Raw genomic sequence first — 23061 nt, 5'->3', positions numbered from 1 at the left:
TTGGTTCACCTAATTAACATTCCCAATCAAAATATCCCACAGCATCCTAGCCCATTCTAACCCAGACCTCCCCTTTTTCTCATCTTAAAAATTACACTGCAAGGTCATTGGTTGCTATTTTTCTGCCTGAGTCAAAAAGCAGCCACGATAACTTTTCTTCCCCATTTAATTAAGGGTCTCTTTTTGAAGACAGGGGTTTGGGTGTAGTTTGTGCCTAATCCAGGTGAAACCCCCCATGCAGAGGTCCCCTTCTGTTCAGTTTTAAGGTGTGTTACATTTGTTTGTGCTGTGAATTTTTTTTTAAATGATGCAAAGATGTATTGCATTCTTTTATGTTGCATTTGTTTAACTCTGTGAAGCTGTGTTACTGTGCCTGTCTAAAATGCTTGCTGGTCTAATAAAGAGCTAAACAGCCAATAGCAAGGCAGGAGAAAGGATAGATGAGGCTGTCAGGCAGAGAGAATAAATAGAAGAAGAAATCTGAGAGGAAAAGAAGGAGCAAGAGAGGGAGGAGGACACAAGGGGCCAGCCATCCAGCTATACAACTAGCAACAGAGAAAGAAAGAAAGACATACAGACATAGAAAAATGTAAAAACCCAGAGGCAAAACGTAGATGGGATAATTTAAGTTAAGTAAAGCTGACAAGAAACAAGTCAAGCTAAGGCTGGGCATTTATAATTAAGAATAAGCCTCCATGTGTGATCTATTTGGGAGCTGGGTGGCACCCCCCTCCAAAAAAAAAAAAAAGAGTAAAGAGCCAAAAGGAAAAGAACTAAGAGCAAAGGAGTAAAGAAAACAACAAACAACAGTGCTGGACCTTAGCAACTGCAGAATTTCCATGCTTAGTCTCCAAGGCTGGAGTGTCAGGTTCCTCTGCCCATGGGCCTTTAACTGCAGCTAGGCTACACCACAGTTAACCAGCCCCACAGAAAGCTGCAATGTTTGGGGGCCTGCAGAGCCCCATTGGAAGCATACTAACCATAATTTGCACTATCCATCACCCTTGCTCCCTGAAGGAGACAGGCTCTGGTTGGAGACTTAAACAAGCTGTTTCCTGGCAGAAACCAGTCAGTGCTGGTGACACAGTCAGCCTTGCTAGGGGTCTGGATGGGAAATGGAGAGCTAAGAATCAGGCAGGTTTTCTGAGCAAAGAAGAAAGAGGGAGAGGAGAAGCAAGGGGAGAAAAAAATTAAATTAAAAAGACAGATAATGGAAGATACTGAGTTTGTTGGAAGACAGAGGAGGTCAGTGCATGAGAAAATTGTTCCCTCAAATGGAACTCTCTAGATCCCTTTGGAAAGTCTGATACTAATAGAAGAAGATAGATAGGTAGGTTTGTAGATAGGTAGGTAGGTAGGTAGGTAGGTAGGTAGGTGGGTGGATGGATGGATAGATGGATGGATGAGTGGATGAATGATAGCTGGATAGATGATAGATAGATAAATAGATAGATAGATAGATAGATAGATAGATAGATAGATAGATAGATAGATAGATTTATGCATATGGATATATACATATACTTACATATTTTAATTTTGACGAGTCCCTAAAAAAATATAAGTATGTTTTGGATTATTTATCTACATACTGGCCTCAGTGGAGCCTATGAAAGGCTGTGAACTATGGTCCAGAGCTGCCTGTAGGACCAGGCTAGCTCCAAGACCTTGCTTGAAGTCATAGCAGGCTTGCTTTCTTCATATCACCGGCCCTGCTGCTTCTTTGCTGCTCTCTCCTAGAAACTCTTCTCTTACAAGCAGATCTTCACCTCAGGGCTTGCTTCTGGGAACCCAACCTAGGACTCCAATGGCATGTAAGTACAATGGCTACTTCCTGGTCTTGAGTATAAAAACTTACATATGCTCCTCCAGATGCTTTTCATCTCAGGCTGACTAAAAGGAATGGAAAGTGGAGGGTCAACTTGGAAGACCCCAGTGATAGCAGAGCCTCTGTCAACCTAAATCCTTGAGTTATCATGTAGATGATATATGATATAACCATATATGTGCTAACCAGAAACACCTTGCTGGACTCTGAGGTGAGGGAGAAACAAACTCTCCATGGGCTGAATTGTTGGGGTGTTGTATTTATTTGTTATGGCAGCTACTGTCACCTACAATAAAATACAAGCTGGAAAGCCTTCAGTGAGGTCCATGTGGGGAAGACACAATTGAGAAAATCCAGGTACACCCCTAGGTTGGCTCCAGGGAACCCAAGCAGTTTGGACCCATAAGTTCAAAGTACCTGTTGCAGAATAAGAAGATTGAAAGCTTCCTCCACCAGGACCTGAATTTCCAGAAGGTAATGCTGCAGAAACTCCTAAATGTCGGGGATTCTTTCAAAAGAAGGTCCTTCACAGCAATCCATCTAATGCCCCTCTAACAAGGATTAACATTATTATTAATATAGAGGCCGCTTATGATCGTTTGTTCTCCCTCTCAATTGTAAGGGAAAATGATGCTTGCTCTATGGGAAGACCCCTGACACAACCTTTGTAGCTGAAGTTTTCCTGTGCTTTCCTGGCACCAAGGACCCACAGCCACTTATAAAATTCCTGTATCCCACCTGGTCCTGTAACTACTCAGACCCAAGTAAACTCACAGAGGCTTATATTAATTAAAACTGCTTGGCCATTAGCTCAGACTTACTACTGACTAGCTCTTACCCTTAAACTCAGTCCATTTTTGTTCATCAATATGTTGCCACATATTCCATTGCTTTACCTGTGTGCCATTGCATGCTGCTCCCTGGACGGTGGGCTGACATCTCCTTTATTAGCCTTCCTCCTCCCAGAATTCTCTTTATCTGCTTATTCCGCCTATACGCCTATACTTCCTGTCTGGCTAATGGCCAGTGTTTTATTAAACCAGTGTACAAAAGCATTATACCACAGCAAACCTTTGTTGTGGAAAAGATGGAGAAGAGGAAATTGAGAGAAATAAAAACACTATGGAGATCACTGCATGGGGAAGAATATTCACAAGGAGAACCAAGACCATAGGGTTGGAAAGTCAGGAAGAGAAACAGAAGAACTGGATGACTGGATGTTAGGAGGGTTCAACAAGGTTGGTAGTAAACACAGAAAAAGAGCCCACAGGGTGGCTACCCTACTAGGCAAAAAGGATGAGGCAAGAAAACCATGAGTTCAAAGCCAGCCTGTGTTACAACTTTGTGCCTGCCATGAAGACACCCTGTACTTAGAAGGAGGAAGCAGGAAAATCGCTATGAATTTTGACTCAGCCTGAGTTGCAGAGTAAGATCCTGTCTCAAGAAATACAAATCTTTTCTGGTTGGATTTGAAGCCTATTCCACCAAAGAAAACTCATGTCTGGCACTATATACCAGGTCAAAAGCCCATGGCTATGGAGGTCATAAACCCTGTGGATGGGGAGCATGCTGTTACTATCCTGCTAAACAGGTGTGTTGTCAACCTGCCTTCTAAATGTCTGTGGTCATAACTACAGATTAGTGATCTCAGTCTTCACAGAAGTGTCTCTCTGTAGTGGGCAGCAGTCAGTGCAGACTCACAACCCATCAACATGCTGAGATGACATGACTTGGACTGCTCATTCCTAAATGAGATGCTTCTATAGAGCCCTACAAGGCTCAGAGAACAGAATGTAAGAGCCAGAGGATGGGAAGGAGTTAGTTCACTGCTTCTGGACATGATGTGGCCATTGAACTCATGAGCTCACAACAGCTTTAAAATTACCTGCACAAGATCAAGCCAGTCAATAATTTCAGTATGGATGGAAGAAGGACTTTTATATTCCATCCCTAACAGTAGTTACTAGCTGTTGATGGCAGCTAGGGGAGAGAAAGTCGTTTTTTTTTTTTTTTTTCAGAGATGTGACATCAAGTAGGTTGCTCAGACCTGTGCAGATGACACTAATTGGACTCATTCACACACACACACACACACACACACACACACACACACACACACGCACACACACACACATTTTTAAGGTAGGAGGGGCATTGTTGGGAAATCCTTGGAAAGTAGGAAGGGGAGTTTGGAGATAGACATGATCAAGATACATTACATACATGCATGAAGTTGTCAAAGAATAAATAAAATACAATTTGTAGAAGAAGAGCAGGAGGCATGAATTCATGCTCAGATGGGTGCAGCTGCCATCTGGATGGACAATGGCAATAGAGACTTAAAGAGAGAAAATTTTATTACAATCCCATGATCCTTACTGCATTGATGATGGTCTCTATTACTGACATTTCCTCAAGAGACAAGTGAAGACTTGAAATATTCATGCTAGACTGTTTCCAGGAACCTAGTACCACAAGTAGCTGGTCCATTTAGACCCTGAGAGATTTCTAGCCACTTTCACTGGTCTCCAGAATTTTGTAGGAGAGTCCAGCACACTTCTGTCCATTTGCATGATTGAAAGCATGGAAAATCTTTTAGCCCAGCAAATTCCTGGACCTCTATAATGAAACTTAACCCCTTTTTACTGTCCAATTCTGTACCCCTAAGCTGTCTGCCTGTGTCTCTGGCACTTACTGTCATGGTATGACTGTCAAGTTAACTGATAATTTTTTTTTACTGTTTAACTTAATTTTAAAGTTTTGAGAGTAATTATTGTGTATTTTATTATATTCATTTATTTAAAGTGTATATGTGTGTGCCTGCGGGTATGTATGGGCACCACATGCCTGCAGGAGTCCATGGAAGTCAGCCATGTATGCCCTGGAACTGGAGTAACAGAGGATTGGAGCTCTTGTGTGGGTGGTGAGAACTGAACCCAGGTCGTCTGCAAGAACAGTAAGTGCCCTTAACTTCTGAGTCATCTCTCCATCCCCAAGTAATGTCTTTTAGATCCTTACCTATCTGTCTTATACCCAATAAATGTAAATATTTCTGTCTTGTCCATCACTCCCTTCTCTCTCTCTCTCTAGTGCCTTTAAGATTATCTGATTCATGGTAGATGCCTGGTAAATGTTTGCTGAGGGAATGAATGAATCAGTCTATCTATCAAATTTGAGTAGCTAATACTCATAGTCTCTGGGTAAGGCAGGTCATAGCATGCCTCATTACTCTTCAGGTTTTCCCATGACCATCCATCTTCGCAATGAAATTGCTCTGTGCTTACAGGTGGGACCAATTTTAAACCATGACACACTGAGGTGAGAATGACAAAGAATGAGCAAGGAAGCCAGAGCTGAAACACACTTATTCTACTTCTTGAGTCGCCACAAAGCCTCCGGTGATAGATATCTACATCAAATACAAATCTAACATTTTGATTAAAAAAAAAATACACTCTTATATAAGGGCAAGACAGTGAGTCCAGAATCATGAATTCCCACTCCTCTGGTCACCAGCACAATGGCTTTTTAGTCAAGTTACATGACATCTTTAAAATCTATGTCCCCTCATCAGTAAAATGAGCATGATGGCATCTCTACCTTATAGGACATGTGTGAAGCTTTGCAAAGACCATCTTTGTAAACAGAACCCAATATGAACTATAGCACATGCATGATGATGATAGAAAGAGAGAAACCATGTTCTGAGATTTTCTGTTTGACAACAAAGAATGCTCTATGGGTCTCTAGTGGCCTTCGGTTTCATCAAAGGGAAGAATGGGGCCATTCATAAACTCACTGGCCCAAGCTATCTCCTCAGTCGTTTCCTCCTTCATTCACAAAGTTGATGAGGGCAAGAGGGGGAGGCTTTTGTGTGGTGTGCCTGATGGCTTCCGGCAGTAATGAAGGAAGGACAGTTTCATCCACTTACGATAACTGGAAAACTTATCATTGTGACTCGATCTGTAACAGAAGAAAAATGTACTGTTTCTGTCCCTTTTATTTTTACAGGGAATGGCAGAAAAAATTTAAATAGATGTAGAAGATTAAAGGTAAATGTTCTTTCATGGGGATTGATGCCATTCTAGGTAATTTAATTTCAGTTGAGATGTTGCTGATAAAGCTGGAGAAGTTTCTGTTCTGAAGTGACCACCTCCTCAGGTGTTGTCTGATCACATGATCCAACTACTACAGCAACAAACTCTTAGGAAACACAGATCTGCTGCCTGAGTGAAGAAGCTAATTGTTATTCTAAAAAAAAAAAAAATGGTGTGTTAAAATTATACGGTATGTCAAAATACAACATTCTTGCAATGATACTTACATTTCATGGGTTTTTAAATATCTTTCATAATATTTAAATAGTTTGAATGTGAGACTAAGCCACTTCAAAATGTAAGTTTTCTTGCAGCCTTTATAGCCCTTCATACAAAGCCTTATACAAAGATCTGAGTGCTCTTCGAGACTCATCTATTAGAACACAGAGAGTGGGCAACTGAGTCAACACTGTAAAAAGATTTAAATTAATGTTTTCTCTTAAATGAAATTATCTGGATATTTCTGTAAGGAAAATGGTCAAGGAATCAGAATGGCCTGGATAATTACAGTCATTCCTAAAGTCATTCTGCTAAAGCTCACCTAACCCACGGGCCTTGGAGAATTTGTGAAAGGGGCCCTTTCAAAAATCAAAACACCAAGAATAATATTTTTCCCAAGGATTAGTGTCCACGTGATAGAAGAGGTCAATGGCTAACTTACAAAATTAAAAATGAAAGAAATTCTTGGACCTAGAAGAAATTGCATGTTCAATAATACTTACATAGAGAATTTCAAGTTGTAAAAAAAAAATAATACTTTCAATAACATTTTATGTTTAATTGATATAATCACTGTATAAAACATAGATCATAATATCTGTGTTTACAGATGAGAACACAAGGGGTTCAGAAGGGGAACTGCTTAGTTCAAAGTCAAGCAACAGTAAGTAACTAATGTCTAGATCTCTCTCTACCATGCTTACATTGAGGTGTTTCTAAGGATAGGGTTGAGAACAAGTGACCCCAAAGAAATGATGCTGGCTAGTGACTCAGTGCGCTGGCCTGGGTTCTGTCCCGCCTCAACATGGCTCAACAATTAGCATCGACTGCAAATGCTGGACCCCCATCAAATGACTTAGCTGCTCATTCCGACTTGCTCATCATTGTCCTCGACTGATTACTGCAAAGACAGGTCCTGGGCCTGTCTTCATGGACAGCAATGACAGGCAGTTTAATGAGAGATACCTGATTTCAAAATTGTGTTTCTAGGCAATGTAGTGGCCCTGTGGACTCATGTTGGCCTTGTAGTAGACAGATGATGTCTCTGACTTGGTCCATTTTCAAGCACTGATCACTTTTTGTTTGGCCTGTGTTTGTGTGGGTAGATTTGGGGACTTAAATCATGGTGGCTTGTGAGTAAAAAAGCACTCTAGAAAATAAGGCTGTCAAGATAAAGCAAAGAGAGAGAGTAAGCTTACCGTTAGAATCCCATAAGGATGGAGAGAGTAAGTGAGCTACTCTGGGGTCTTTGAAACAATAAATTGAGATAATCAGGAGTTTAGGATGACTCAATAAAGTGCTTGCTACATGAGCGTGGGAACCTGAATTCAGAGCCTCAGTACTCATGAAATGCCAGGCACAATAACATGGGCCTATAATCACAGCCCTAGAGAGGTAAAGATGGGAGGATCCCCGGGGCCAGCTGACCAGCAAGTCTAGCCAATCTATAATGTCCAAGTTCAATGAGATACCCTGTCTCAAAAAATAAGATGGAAAGAGACTTAAGGTAATATCACTGTCAACCTCTGGCCTCCACACACATGTACATATGCATGCATACACTTAAATAAACATACACAGGGTGAGCTCACACACACATACACATACACACACACACACACACATACACACACACACAAATAACTCACTGATTTACAGTTTACATTTAATGATTATATAAATATTTAAAAGCCATTGATATGTTCTAGAAACCTGAAATGGAGTTTGCATTCTATACATATTTTATTTCCTATTTCTTCTGATATAAGACTGTCTAGCATCCCCAGACTCCTGTTGGGTCCAATAAATGTCCCCAAGCACACATGCATGAAAGAGATTAAAATATCAGTATGAAAATAAACAGCTGGACAAAAAGACTCTTCAGACCTCAGAACTGAACAGGAACTGTTGGAAAACAGGAGGGAAGTAAAAGCTACCTGGGAAGGAAAGGGGTTGGAGCAATGGTCTAAGACCCTTGTCACCGGACGTTACTGCCCATGTACGGAATGCTCTGCTGAAGGAGCCAGTGAACAGTGCAGTCAAGGAAAAAGATAACAAAAAGAAAGTAGATAAACTCAGAAAAGGCAAAGAGACTGGTGAACCTCTGGGCAAAACTAAGCAGTGATGTCATGAAATAATCCCAGTAAGGATGCTGGGTCTGGTGGTGACAGATTCAGATGTGAGGCTCATTGTCTGTAGAACAGTGACTAACAAAACAAGGCTCGTGCTCAGGGAGATGTAGTCCCAATGTCTTGCACCTGATGGGAATAAAGGAAAAGTGCCTAATTACAATCAATGTCAGAGTAAATATTAAACTTTCAGTGGAACACATGAACAGGAAGAAATTTTAAGAATGGCTAGTGAATGCAGAGGAAAGCCAAAAGACAACTTATTCTAGACTGGGGGAAAGGAGGAGAGGAGAGGCCAAAGGCCCAGCGCAGCAGGGCTGAAGCACAAGCCATAGACACAAAGATAAACACAGCAGGAAGGAGAGCGGTGTCCTAGACAGCATGAGGTGCTTCCAGCGGGGTTTAAAACAACCCAACTGTAAGATGTTTAAAGCTGAAACACCTAAAACCCAGGGACAGAGTCATAACAAAGACACAAGCAGGTTCCCCAAGCAACTGAGGGGACAGTGTGCTCTCTTAACATTAGATGAAATCATTTTTAAGGTAACAACCACTAAGGATAAAGAGAACCACTGCCAAAACCTTGCAAGAAGGCATTTCGGGACATATGAAAAGATACCAATTCGAAAACAAGATACAAAACATGCTCTGAACAAAATGAATAGCCTGAGAGAAGATATTTGCAGCCCACACAGCTGATAACTAGAATCTAGATTCAATAAGATAAAAACAAACAGCATAAAACAAGATGATATAAATGTGAATAACCAAGTAACAAAGTCTATGCATATTAAAAATAAATAATGCCAGCCTTGCTAGTGAAAAAAAAAACTAAACAAATAAAAAAATGAATTAAGACCAGCCTTGCTTGTGAAAAAAAAAAGAATGTAAATTTTAGAAGAAAAAAAGCACAATTGTACATTGATTAGATTTATAAATTTTTAAAGTTTGATAGTGACAAACACTGGTGAGGATGAAATGAATATAAAGCTTTCACAGTGTGGATGGGAAGGTAGCTACTCTTCCCTTGGAGAATGATCCAGTAATATTCAGCACACTTGAAGATGTAGCTGCTGTGCATGGAGCCATTCCACTTGTCCGTGTTCAGCCTGGAGCTACTCTTACAGTGTGCCCAAGGACACACACAGTCCTCAGTGCTGCAATTTACATAATAAAGTGCAAACAACTTAAATATTTCTCAGTAGAAGAACAGATAGACTGTGTTTATTCATACAACATTAAAAGTAAAAGGGCTGGCTTATATGAGTCAAAATGAGAAATCTAAAAAAATATATAATATTGGGTGAACAAGAAACAGCATGTTGCAATTGATATGTGTGGTGGGGTACCAAATTTGCAAATTTTTGAAACACAAAGAACACTAGTTTTATACCATTGAAGGATTCATACATATGGATACATGTACTGGCTCTGGAATAAATGGTTCTGGGGAGTGGGGGACAGACCACAGGGAAGGAATGAGGAGAGTAACTATGTCTGTAATGACTTGTGTCTTTTGTTTAAAATTTCTTAAGTAGCTCTGGCCAGGAACGAGAGACAGGACAGACCAGAGACCTAGGGTAAAACCAAACACGACTAACAAAAGAAGAAGAGGAGGAGGTGGGGGGAGGAGGAAAAGAAAAGTCAATGAAAATGATTCCTAATGATATTCTGCAGTACTCACAGACTGCAGCCTAACCCAGTTGAAATCAGGCCTCATTCAGCAACTGATGGGAGCAGATGCAGAGACCCACAGCCAAACATTAGGCAGAGCTCAAGGAACTCTGTGGAAGAGGAAGAAAAAGGATTATAGGAGCCAGAAGGGTTAAGTACACCACAGAACATGACCCACAGAATCAACTAAGCAGGACTCTTGCTCTTGGGACCCTTTTCCTACTATTGGGTTGCCTTGCTCAGCCTTGATATGAGGGTATGTATCTATTGTAACTTGTTATGCCATGTTTGGTTGATATCTGTGGGAGGCTTGCTCTTTTCTGAAGGGAAATAGAGAAGTGGATCTGGGGGGAGAGGAGGGAGGACTGGGAGGAGTAGAGGGAGGGGAAACTATAGTCAGATGTAGTATATGAGAGAAGAATTTTTTTTTTTAGGTTCTTAAGTAAGGGCTGGGAAGATGACTCAGTATGTAAAGTGTTCTCCTTACAAGCATAAAAAAACAGCATTTGATCCCCAGAACCCAGTCATGGTGACATAAACTTGTAATCCCAGAGCTGGGGAGGCAGAGACCAACAGGTTCCTGGGGCTAGATGACCAAACAGCCTAGCCTACCTAGTGAGTTCCAGGTCAGTGAGAGATCCTTCTCAAAAAAAAAAAAAAAGAAGAAGAAGAAAGAAGGAAGAGAAAGGAAGGAAGGAAGGAAGGAAGGAAGGAAGGAAGGAAGGAAGGAAGGAAGGAAGGAAGGAAGGAAGGAAGGAAGGAAGGAAGGAAGGAAGGAAGGGAAAGAAGAGAGAGATAGAGAGCAAAAAGACACAAAAACAAAGTCAGAAGAAGGGGGGGCACATAAGTTTTAAAGTCAATATGTTCACATTTCACTCCCAGCCTGGTGGTGCTGCACTGTAGTCCCAGATAGTCTTTAGAGAGGCTGAAGCAGAAAGGTCATCCTGTTCAAAGTCTACCTGGACCGTAGTGGTCAGCGGCTTCAGGAGCTAAGGAAGTGATACCCACCTCACCTCACACGGGTCCTGACAGTGGCTGAGGCAGCCTGCTTCATGGCCTTAAAACTCGTAATCCAAGGACAACAGACTTTGCCCCTGGAGTTGGAGGAATCCAGAGAGAACGGAGATTATGTCTGGATCTGGCTGCAGAGCCCACTGTAGCCTGAGGTGTGGGGTTACTGCGACTCTAGACAGAACCACATGGAGTAAGACTGAGCTGTTTTCAAGGCAAGCATCAGAAAACGCATCAGATTCCTGCAGGCAGAAAACGGAGTTTTGGGTTTGGGGGCTTTTTGTTTTTGTTTTGTTTTGCGGTTATTGGGGGTTTTTGGGGGGGCGGTTGTTTGCTTGTTTGTTTGTTGTTTTATGTCTTTTAATACTATTCTTCACATCTGTAAAACCCGTTTGATGAGATGAGAGAGCAGAGACTGATCCACCTTGTGAGCCACCTGAGCTCTCATATCAAGGCAGCAAAGCCGAACTTTAGCCCCAGTCTCCCCAGTCCAACGCACCACCCGAATGCCGCTGTTCTCCTCATTTACAGGATGCGGACAGCATCTCAGAGAGCAAAGAGGTCTTCATCTTTGCTGTCACTTTCCTTGTTGCTCTGACAGAAGAGCTGGCAAAAAACAACTTAAAGAGGGAAGGGCTTGTTCGGACTCACAGTGTGAAGATGCAGTCCATCACAGCAAGGAAGTCAAGACTGCCGGGGTGCGAGGCAGCTGGTCACACCTCATCCAGTCAGGAAGCGCGCGGGGAGATCAAAGCTGGGCTTGGCTTCCTTCTCCCTTTTATTCAGTCTAGTACAGAAGTCCACAAAATAACGCCACCCAATGGGTTTTCCCACTAACCCCATCCAGAAAGTTCCTCATAGACATGCCCAAGGATTTGTTCCATTAGTAATTGGAGGTACTGTCAACTTAATTTAAAAAATACACTAATCCTAACACCACTACCAAGAAATTACTACTGACAAATCTTTGATATTTTTACCTTAGACTCTTCTTCTGTAACTATGACTGGTCTACAAGATACACCCAAAGTCCAGGACAACAGACTGGACTGTCAGCCCCTCAGCTTCTGTGAGTGTTGGGGGCTGTCCCACCTGAAGTAACTAGGAAATAATATTTCCTTCAGGGTTCCCCTGGCAAAGACATGGAGGTTTGAGTTTTGGTTATTTAAGCTCAGCTGCCCTCCCTCAGAGCAGGAAGCATCATCGGGGTCCCATGGGATCAGGTGGGAGGTAAGCTTCCATTGAAAAGTCTTCCTTCCCTTCATCTGTTTTTCTCACCTCCACAGAGCTTTCCTGGTGTTATTACTTACACCTGGATTCTTAGCTCTGCCTCTAAAGGAAACCCTACTTCACTCAACCAGTGGGTCTTAATCCTCCCAAGGCCTGGAGTTTTGATCAAGTGCTTGAGGAAGATGGGATGAGGCATTTTGGCAGCCACGCCCGACCGTCACCAGCACTCACCTATCAATACAGTCTTTGTGGTTTCCTGATTCTTTACACTTAACAATGACTCGTTAGGGAGTGCTAAAAGCCATGCTTCCTGGGTTTAAAAGCTATTACTTTATACATTTCTCTGTTGTCCTGTATTTATACAATCATTAAGGCGCTGAAGAAAAACATGCATTATTCAGTTCAATTTTACTGCGTTTTATGATGGGAAAGTATATGCTGTAGTAGAAGTCTTAACTTAAGGATTCATGGAGGTTTTGAACTTATTGATTATCATATTCGCTCCATTCTAAGGCATATGAGTTAATGTTTTTGAAAGTATTCTAATCAATGAATACATTTAGTGACTATTTTTGCTCTCACCACACTCCCCTAAAAACCTATTAAACATTTTTTTATTCATCCACATGAACTCTAGAATCACCTCACTGCATTCCAAGGCATAGACCCCCATGAATAAAATTGAAGATAAAATTAAGTCAAGCCTATAAGTTAATTTGGGGAAAATGGCATTTTTATAACCTTAAGCAATAATATGGTGTGCATCTCCATTTACCCAAGTTTTTCTTTATTTCTCTCAATTGATCACTGTCATTTTCTCCATATTACATAATCCTTATCAAAGTTAGCATTTGTATCTGCATTGCTAATGGGAAATGGGCTGTTTTTCTATTATATTTCTAACTAGATTGTTAGGATATATCAAAGCTGCCTTTAGTATTTCTTAAATAGTCAATAGCCTTACAGAACTACTTTCTTGCTACTGCTACTGTTGTGGGGTTTTTTTTATTTAATATAATGTGTACCAATAATTGTGTCATGTGGAAACAAAAAATGTCACTTACTCTATAATTCATTTCTGATCCATGTCTTATTACATTGACCATAGCATCTATAACATTTTATTTGTTTATTTACTTATTGCACATGTTTATTTCACGTCTGTGTGAGCCTGTGGGTGTGTGTATATGTATGAGTGTTCACATATCCTGGTATATAGATCAGAAGACAACTTGTGGGAGTGGGTTCTCTCCTTCCACCATGTGGGTCCAGGGAGTTAAACTCAGGTTGTCAGACGTGGTGGCCTTTGCCCACAAAGCCCTCTTGCTCATGTAGCATCTATAAAATGTTAAATGCAAGTAGCAGAAGTGATTGTGAATGACTCTGAACTATTACTAATAAGCAGGACACTGAACATTTAATATAGATATTTTAACATATTATTTAAAATGGCATGCCCTAAATAATTAAGGTGTTTCCACCAGTGATGGGTTCAAATGGTATCTAATACAACTTAGATGCTGCTTTTACACTCTGGAGGAGTTCAGTGTCAAACCTGGGGCTCACTTTAACTTTGGCCAACTCAGTCAGCCTCACTCGCCTTCTGTTTAACTGTAATATTCTGACATTAAAATGCATATGCCCTGTGAACACTGGTTAATCTAACTTGTAATAAGTGTATAACACTCTGATGATCACACAATAGGTAGCAATTACTCAGCATTTCCAAAACATTCTACTTTGCTGTGGCCTATTCTTCTTTTAACATACCAATAGACTTAATCAACTATCATTTTATTTAAATTTGATCCATGTATTTTTTATTTTAATCTTTGTGAGAATTTTATATATGAATACTACACTTACATCGTTTCCACCCATCCTTCCTTCTCCCTCTCCAACCTATCATTTCCTCCATGCCCTCTTAAATTCATAACTTCTTCTATAATTATATATATATATATATATATATATATATATATATATATATATATATCCTGGTGAGTCCACTCAGTGTTCCTCATATGCATGTGTTTAGGACTGACCACTTAGGATTAGGTCACCTGTGTAGCATATAAGAAAAGACTGTATTTTCTCTGTTCATCTAGAAGATAACAATGTTCAGGTCATTTTCATTGATACATAAACAGCATGCAAACATTGCATAAGGGATGCATTTGCGAATCCATCTAGACTCAAAGTACTTGATGATGTATTTCTGGCAGCTGCTCAATGCCAGTGACCGTCACCGTGGACACTTAGGATGTGCCAAGTTTGTGCTAGGCAGTCCTTGCTCATCATTTAATGTGATCATCTCAAAAACACCGTGAAAAGGAAATTGCTCTCCTCAGAGAAAATGAAGCTAACAAGTGGGCATCCTGACTAAGGTCACATAGTATCTGGTGGTACAAGCAAAAGCTGACTCCAAAACAAATCCTCCCTTAGCCTTTTGAAAAATGACTCTATCGTGGTCCATAATGGCTGTGATCTTTTACATGACCACCAACAGTATATAATGGTCCTTTTTTTTTCTACATTTTTGCCAGTGTTTAGTGGCTTTGCAAATAGCTATTCTAACTGAAGTGAGAGTATTTTTTTTCTGTCTGTACAATTTTATTGCTCTTTACCATTTTCCAGAGTCTTATTTGGAGGCAATAATGATTATATTGATGTTGAAAAATAACAAGGTAATACTATTTTTAATTCTAAAATTGAAATTATAAATTGAGAATTCAGTTCTAACTTCATGTTTGAGAAAAAACATATTTGAGATATAGTTTACCCATATCTGATGACTTCACTCATCACATTCATTCCACTCCTGTGTTTTACTTACATAATTTTTCTTGAATTGACACATATTCAAAGCATACTTTTTTTTCCTGTGTGTTTGTCCTTTCTATTGACTTTCTTTTTTTTATTTTTTTTCCTTTTTTTTAATTTTACAATACTATTCAGTTCTACATAATAGCCACAGATTCCCTTGTTCTCTCCCTTCCTGCCCCCCTCCCCTTCCCCCCAGCCCACCCCCCATTCCCACCTCCTCCAGATCAAGGTCTCCCCCGAGGACTGGGATCGACCTGATAGACTCAGTCCAGGCAGGTCCAGTCCCCTCCTCCCAGACTGAGCCAAGCGTCCCTGCATAAGTCCCAGGTTTCAAACAGCCAACTCATGCAACGAGCCCAGGACCTGGTACCACTGCCTAGATGCCTCCCAAACAGATCAAGCCAATCGACTGTCTCACCTATTCAGAGGGCCTGATCCAGTTGGAGGCCCCTCAGCCTTTGGTTCATAGTTCATGTGTTTCCATTCATTTGGTTATTTGTCCCTGTGCTTTATTCAACCTTTGTTTCAACAATTCTCGCTCATATAGACCCTCCTCTTTCTCACTAATTAGACTCCCAGTGCTCCACCAGGGGCCTAGCCGTAGATGTCTGCATCCAGATTCCTCAGTCCTTGGATGGGGTTTATGGCACAACTATTAGGGTGTTTGGCCATCCCATCACCAGAGTAGGTCAGTCCCGGCTGTCTCTCGACCATTGCCAGCAGTCTTTTGTGGGTGTATCTTTGTGGATTTCTGTAGGCAGGCCTCTTTAGCTCTTTATTTCTTCCTTTTCTCATGTGGTCTTCATTTACCATGGTCTCCTATTCCTTGTTCTCCCTCTCTTTTCTTGATCCAGCTAGGATCTCCCGCTCTCTTTCCCTCGACCCTCGCCCTTCATTGCTCCCACTCATGTCCAGGCTGTTCATGTAGATCTCATCCATTTCTCCGTGTCTTTCTTGGGGTCCCGTTTTCCAGGTAGCCTCACTGGTGATGTAAGTAGCAGTCCAGTCATCCTTGTTCCACAACTAGCATCTTCCTATGAGTGAGTACATACCATATTTGTCTTTCTGAGTCTGGGTTACCTCACTCAGGATGATTTTTTTCTAGAACCCTCCATTTGCCTGCAAACCTCATGATGTCATTGTTTTTCTCTGCTGAGTAGTATTCCATTGTGTATATGTGCCACAATTTATTTATCCATTCTTCAGTTGAAGGGCATCTAGGTTTTTTTCCAAGTTTGGGCTATTACAAACAACGCTGATATGAACATAGCTGAGCAAGTGCTCTTGTGGTATGATTGAGCATTTCTTGGGTATATGCCCAGGAGTGGTATAGCTGGATCTTAGGGGAGATTGATTCCCAATTTTCTAAGAAAGTCCCATATTGATTTCCAAAGTGGTTGTACAAGCTTGCATTCCCACCAGCAGTGGAGGAGAGTTCCCCTAGTTCCACATCCTCTCCAGCATAAAGTGTCTTCAGTGTTTTTGATCTTAGTCATTCTGACAGGCGTAAGGTGGTATCTCAGAGTTGTTTTGATTTGCATTTCCCTGATGATTAGGGATGTTGAACAATTCCTTAAATGTCTTTCAGCCATTTGAGTTTCCTCTATTGAGAATTCTCTGTTTAGTTCTAAAGCCCATTTCTCAATTGGACTGTTGGTCGTTTTGATGTCTAATTTCTTGAGTTCCTTATATACTCTGGATATCAGTCCTCTGTCACATGTGGGGTTGGTGAAGATCTTTTCCCATTCTGTAGGCTGTCTCTTTGCCTTGTTGACCGTATCCTTTGCTCTACAAAAGCTTCTCAGTTTCAAGAGCTCCCATTGATTGATTGATTGTCTCAGTGTCTGTGCTACTGGTGTTATATTTAGGAAGTGATCTCCTACGCCAATGTGTTCAAGACTACTTCCTACTCTCTCTTCTAGCAGGTTCAGAGTAGCTGGATTTATGTTGAGGTCCTTGATCCACTTGGACTTAAGTTTTGTGCATGGTGACAGATATGGATCTATTTGCAGCCTTCTACACGTTGATATCCAGTTATGCCAGCACCATTTGTTGAAGATGCTTTCTTTTTTCCATTGCACACTTTTGGCCTCTTTGTCAAAAATTATATGTTCATAGGTGTGTGGGTTAATGTCAGGGTCTTCAATTCGATTCCATTGGTCCACATGTCGGTTTTTATGCCAATACCAAGCTGTTTTTATTACTGTAGCTCTATAGTACAGCTTGAAGTCAGGGATTGTGATGCCTCCAGAGGTTGTTTTATTGTACAGGATTCTTTTGGCTATCCTGGGTTTTTTGTTTTTCCATATGAAGTTGAGTATTATTCTTTCCAGGTCTGTGAAGAATTGTGTTGGTATTTTGATGGGAATTGCATTGAATCTGTATATTGCTTTTGGTAAGATTGCCATTTTTACTGTTAACCCTGCCTATCCATGAGCATGGGAGATCTTTCCATTTTCTGACATCTTCTTCAATTTCTTTTTTCAGGGACTTAAAGTTCTTGTCATGTAGGTCCTTCACTTGCTTGGTTAGTGTTACCCTAAGGTATTTTATGTCATTTGTGGCTATTGTAAAGGGTGATGTATCTCTAATTGCCTTCTCAGCGTCTTTGTCCATTGTATATAGGAGGGCTACTGATTTTTTTGAGTTGATCTTGTATCCTGCTATGTTGCTGAAGGTGTTTATAAGCTTTATCAGTTCCTGGGTGGAATCTTTGGGGTCACTCAAGTATACTATCATGTCATCTGCAAATAGGGAAAGCTTGACTTCTTCCTTTCCAATTTGTATCCCCTTAATCTCCTTATGTTGTCTTATTGCTCTGGCTAGAACTTCAAGTACTATATTGAATAAGTATGGGGAGAGTGGACAGCCTTGCCTCATTTCTGATTTTAATGGAATTGCTTTGAGTTTCTCTCCATTTAATTTGATGTTGGCTGTTGGCTTGCTGTAAATTGCCTTTATTATGTTTAGGTATGTTCCCTGTATTCCTGATCGCTCCAAGACTTTTATCATGAAGGGGTGTTGGATTTTGTCAAATGCCTTTTCTGCATCTAGTGAAATGATCATGTGGTTTTTTTCTTTGAGTTTGTTTATATGGTGTATTACATTGATGGACTTTCGTATGTTGAACCACCCTTGCATCCCTGGGATGAAGCCTACTTGATCATGGTGGATAATTGTTCTGATGTGTTCTTGGAGTCTGTTTGCCAGTATTTTATTGAGTATTTTTGCATCAATGTTCATGAGGGAGATCGGTCTGTAGTTCTCTTTCTTTGTTGCATCCTTGTTTGGTTTAGGAATCAGGGTAATTGTAGCCTCATAGAAGGAGTTTGGTAATGTTCCTTCTGTTTCTATTATGTGGAACAATTTAGAGAGTATTGGTATTAACTCTTCTTTGAAGATCTGGTAGAATTCTGCGTTGAAACCATCTGGTCCTGGGCTTTTTTTGGTTGGGAGACTTTTAATGACTGTTTCTATTTCCTTAGGGGTTATTGGACTATTTAAATAGTTTATCTGGTCTTGATTTAACTTAGGTATGTGGTACCTATCCAGAAAAATGTCCATTTCTTTTAGGTTTTTCCAGTTTTGTGGAGTAGAGGTTTTTGAAATATGACCTTATAATTCTCTGGATTTCCTCAATGTCTGTTGTTATGTCCCCCTTTTCATTTCTGATTTTGTTGATTTGGATTCTCTCTGTGTGTCTTTTGGTTAGTTTGGATAAGGGCTTGTCTATCTTGTTGATTTTCTCAAAGAACCAACTCTTTGTTTCATTAATTTTTTGTATTATTCTCTTAGTTTCTAATTGATTAATTTCACCTCTCACTTTGATAATTTCCTGGCGTATATTCTTCCTGGGAGACTTTGCTTCTTCTTGTTCTAGAGCTTTCAGGTGTGCTGTTAAGTCACTAGTGTGGGATTTCTCCAACTTCTTTATGTGGGCATTTAGTGCTATGAATTTCCCTCTTAGCACTGCTTTCATAGTGTCCCATAAGTTTGGGTATGTGGTGTCTTCATTTTCATTGATCTCTAGGAAGTCTTTAATTTCTTTCTTTATTTCTTCCTTAACCCATTGGTGATTCAGTTGAGCATTATTCAGTTTCCATGAGATTGTAGGTTTTCTGTAGTTTTTGTTGTTGTTGAAATCTAACTTTAAACCATAGTGGTCTGATAGAACACAGGATGTTATTCCAATTGTTTTGTATCTGTTGAGATTTGCTTTGTGGCCAAGTATGTGGTCGATTTTAGAGAAGGTTCCATGGGGTGCTGAGAAGAAGGTATATTCTTTCTTGTTAGGATGGAATGTTCTGTAGATATCTACTAGGTCCAATTGGGTCATGACATCAGTTAAGTCCTTTATTTCTCTGTTAAGTTTTGATTTGGGAGATCTGTCCAGTGGTGAAAGTGAGGTGTTGAGATATCCCACTATTAATGTGTGGGGTTTTATATGTGGTTTAAGCTTTAGTAATGTTTCTTTTACATATGTGGGTGCCCTTGTGTTTGGGGCATAAATGTTCAGAATTGAAACTTCATCTTGGTGGATCATTCCTGTGATGAGGATGTAATGCCCTTCTTGATCTTTTTGATTGATTTTAGTTTGAAGTCTATTTTGTTGGATATCAGGATGGCTACACCCGCTTGTTTCTTAAGACCATTTGATTGGAAAGTCTTTTCCCAGCCTTTTATTCTTAGGTAGTGTCTGTCTTTGAATTTGAGATGTGTTTCTTGTATGCATCAGAAAGATGGATCCTGCTTTCGTATCCATTCTGTAAATCTATGTCTTTTTATAGGTGAATTAAGTCCGTTGATATTAAGGGATATTAACGACCAGTGATTGTTCATCCCTGTTATTTTTGGTGGTAGTGTGTGTGTACTTCTCTTCTTTGGGTTTACTGTTGTGGCTTTATCTATTGCCTGTGTTTTCGAGTGTGTATCTGACTTCCTTCGGTTGGAATTTTCCTTCTAGTGCTTTCTGTAGGGCTGGGTTTGTGGATAGGTATTGTTTAAATCTGGCTTTGTCTTCGAATGTCTTGTTCCTTCCACCTATGATGATTGAAAGTTTTGCTGGGTATATTAGTCTGGGCTGACATCCATGGTCTCTTAGTGTCTGCATTACATCTGTCCAGGTCCTTCTGGCTTTCAAAGTCTCCATTGAGAAATTGGGTGTTATTCTGATGGGTTTACCTTTATAGGTCACTTGGCCTTTTTCCTTTGCTGCTCTTAATATTCTTTCTTTATTCTGTACATTTAGTTGTTTAATTATTATGTGTCGAGGGGACTTTTTTGGGGATCTAGTCTGTTTGGTGTTCTATAGGCTTCTTGTATCTTCATAGGCATTTCCTTCTTTAAGTTGGGAATGTTTTCTTCTATAATTTTGTTGAATATATTTTCTGTGCCTTTGAGTTGGTATTCTTCACCTTCTTCTATCCCTATAATTCATAGGTTTGGTCTTTTCATGGTGTCCCAAATTTCTTGGACATTTTGGTTCATGACTTTGTTGGCTTTAGTGTTTCCTTCCATTGATGAAACTATTTCTTCTACTGTATCTTCAATGCCAGAGATCCTCTCTTCCATCTCTTGCATTCTGTTAGTTATACTTGCATCTGAAGTTCCCGATCTTTTATTCAGGTTTTCTATTCCCAGCATTCCCTCTGCTTGTGTCTTCTTTATTTTTTCAATTTCCCTTTTCAGGTCTTGGACTGTTTCCTTTATTTGTTTCATTGCTTTTTCATGATTTTCTTTCAGTACTTTATTGTTTTCTTCCTGTACTTTATTGTTTTCTTCCAGGACTTTATTATTTTATTGCAGGACTTTATTGTTTTCTTCTAATTTGTTTGCCCTTTCCTCTAGTTGTTTACAGCGTTCTTCCAATTTTCTTGTCTTTTCCTCTACACAAGCCTCTAACTTCTTCATGATGTTACTCATAAGGCTACTTTCTTCTGCTTCTTCCAATTTTTGATGTTCAGGTCTAGATGTTGGAGGAGGGCTAGGTTCTGATGATGCTGTATTGCTCTTCATTTTGTTGTATGTACTTCTGCCTTGACGTCTGCCCATCTCCTTGTGGTTCCTTCTTGGTCTTATCAGTGAACTTGGTTCAGAAAGAGCTGACAGATTCAGGAAGTCTCTCTCTCTTATCCAGATGGGAGTTCTCTTGTCCAAATGGGATCTCTGGGGCAGGATGGAAGCTCTTATCTGGACCGGAAGTCTCTGGTCCAGAAGGGAGGTCGGGAGCAGGATGGGAGCTGGGGGCCAGTCTCTAAGTCTCAGGAGGTGACTGGGGTCTCAGGCAGATGGGTGTGGGGGCAGGGCTTGGAGATTGCAGGGGCTGCGGGGGGGGGGCTTGGAAAAGGGGATCCCTCCTGGTGGGGGCTAGAAGGGGACCTGCCCGGTGGCCAGAACCTGGGGCCAAGTTGGGAAGGTCTTCCCAGAGTGGCTAGTGCCCAGGGATGGGGTCCCGGTTGGGCCCGGATACTCACTTCTGGTCCAGAAGGGAAGTCGGGGGCAGGATCGAGAGTGTTTGGTTTTTTTTTTTACAGTTTTGATTTACATTTTCCTGTTGGCTAATGATGTTGAGCATTTTTTTCCCATATATTTCTTTGCTACTTAGACGTCTTCTTTGGAGAAGTGTCTGTTCAAAGCTATCCAACTTCTGGGTTCATGTCCAAAGGACATGAAAACAACCCACTTCATGCCTACTGTGACACTATTCATAATAGCAAAAATGTGGAATCAACCTAGACACTCAACAAGAGATGAACAGATAAAGGCAATATGGTACATATTGACAACTGAATATTATTCATCCATAATGAAGAATAAGATCTTATTAACAAAATGTTCTTCTAGCAAAATAAATGGGACTGGGTGGGGGCGGGTGAGGGTATCATGTTAAATAAAATCAGCCAAACATCAAAGACAAGTATGCATATTCCTTTTCTTTTGCATAAGCTAAGCAAAATCTACCTGGATGAAGAGTGGAGTTTGAGAATGGTAATGTGGTTACCGTGGAGAAAGGAGGCTGTATTTGATCAGTGTGTGTGGTTATGCAGGGGTTGAAAAACCTCACTGAACTCTGATATATGATTACAACATATTAATCAACAACATAAAAGACTGTACTTTCAAGGATCATTAATTTCATTACTTTGAGAAGGTTCGCTGGACGTGTAGAGTACTAGAAAGCATGTAGAGGAGGCTCAGCATCCTCTCCTGAGCATGTACAGGAGGCTCAGCATCCTCTCCTGAGCATGCAGTTGCCTTTTGTTCTCACTCAATGTACCTGCCATCTACAATGAGTGTCCTTTTCTCTTCTTCTGGGAGGGCAGGAGGGAAAGGATGTCATCTCAGTGTGAAAATAGAGGATGATGATAAAATATTTTTAAATATAACAAAATAAATTCTCTTATGTGCTAAGCAGTGGTGTCTCCATGAAAAAACACCCATTGACTTGTCTCTTTGATCATTTAACAATTGATATTGCTCTGCAGATAATATACTACTTTTAAAAAATCAAACATATTAGAATGAAGTAGTGTATAATAAGTCTTAAAATATAAAACTCTAAACACATATTTTATTTCTTTTAGCCCAGTCCTAATTTTCTGTGTTTATACTAACTTCCTCTTTTTCTAAATTATAGTTGCCAGACTTATTTATTCTATTGTCATTTACAGAAAACATCTCAGGTTTCCATATCAATTTTATATTATTCTGTTTTCTGAGTAACTTCTGCTTTTCTCTTTACTGTTTCCTTCCTCCTAGTTTATTTGAGTCACTTTTGAGTTCCTTCACCTTAATACTTCACACATTTAAATTCTATCCTGTCTAAATTGAAAACAGTAAAGCCTAACTTTATGCACATGTAGCTTTGGCCATTTCCAAGAGTTTTTAAATGCAGAGATCTGATTTTTCCTAATTTCCAAATAATGTGTAATCATAGTGTTGATGTTTTCTTGGCTCTCAAAGTATGAGAGATTTTTTCAAGGGTTTGGAATTTGTTTTTGGTACTCTATGCTAATTTTATTTTGATTTCACCCCCATCACAGAACTT

General features: G+C 40.2%; 1 pseudogene; it reads left to right on the top strand.

Moving 5' to 3' along the window:
• Positions 1–22120: 22120 nt before the first annotated feature.
• On the top strand, positions 22121–22362 carry LOC114692720 (annotated as a pseudogene).
• The last annotated feature ends 699 nt before the right edge of the window (positions 22363–23061 follow it).

Source organism: Peromyscus leucopus, chromosome 4, assembly GCF_004664715.2.
Source record: "Peromyscus leucopus breed LL Stock chromosome 4, UCI_PerLeu_2.1, whole genome shotgun sequence".
NCBI classification, from domain to species: Eukaryota; Metazoa; Chordata; class Mammalia; order Rodentia; family Cricetidae; genus Peromyscus; species Peromyscus leucopus.
Note: the sequence above shows the minus strand (reverse complement) of the source record. Positions and strands in the feature narration are given on the sequence as shown.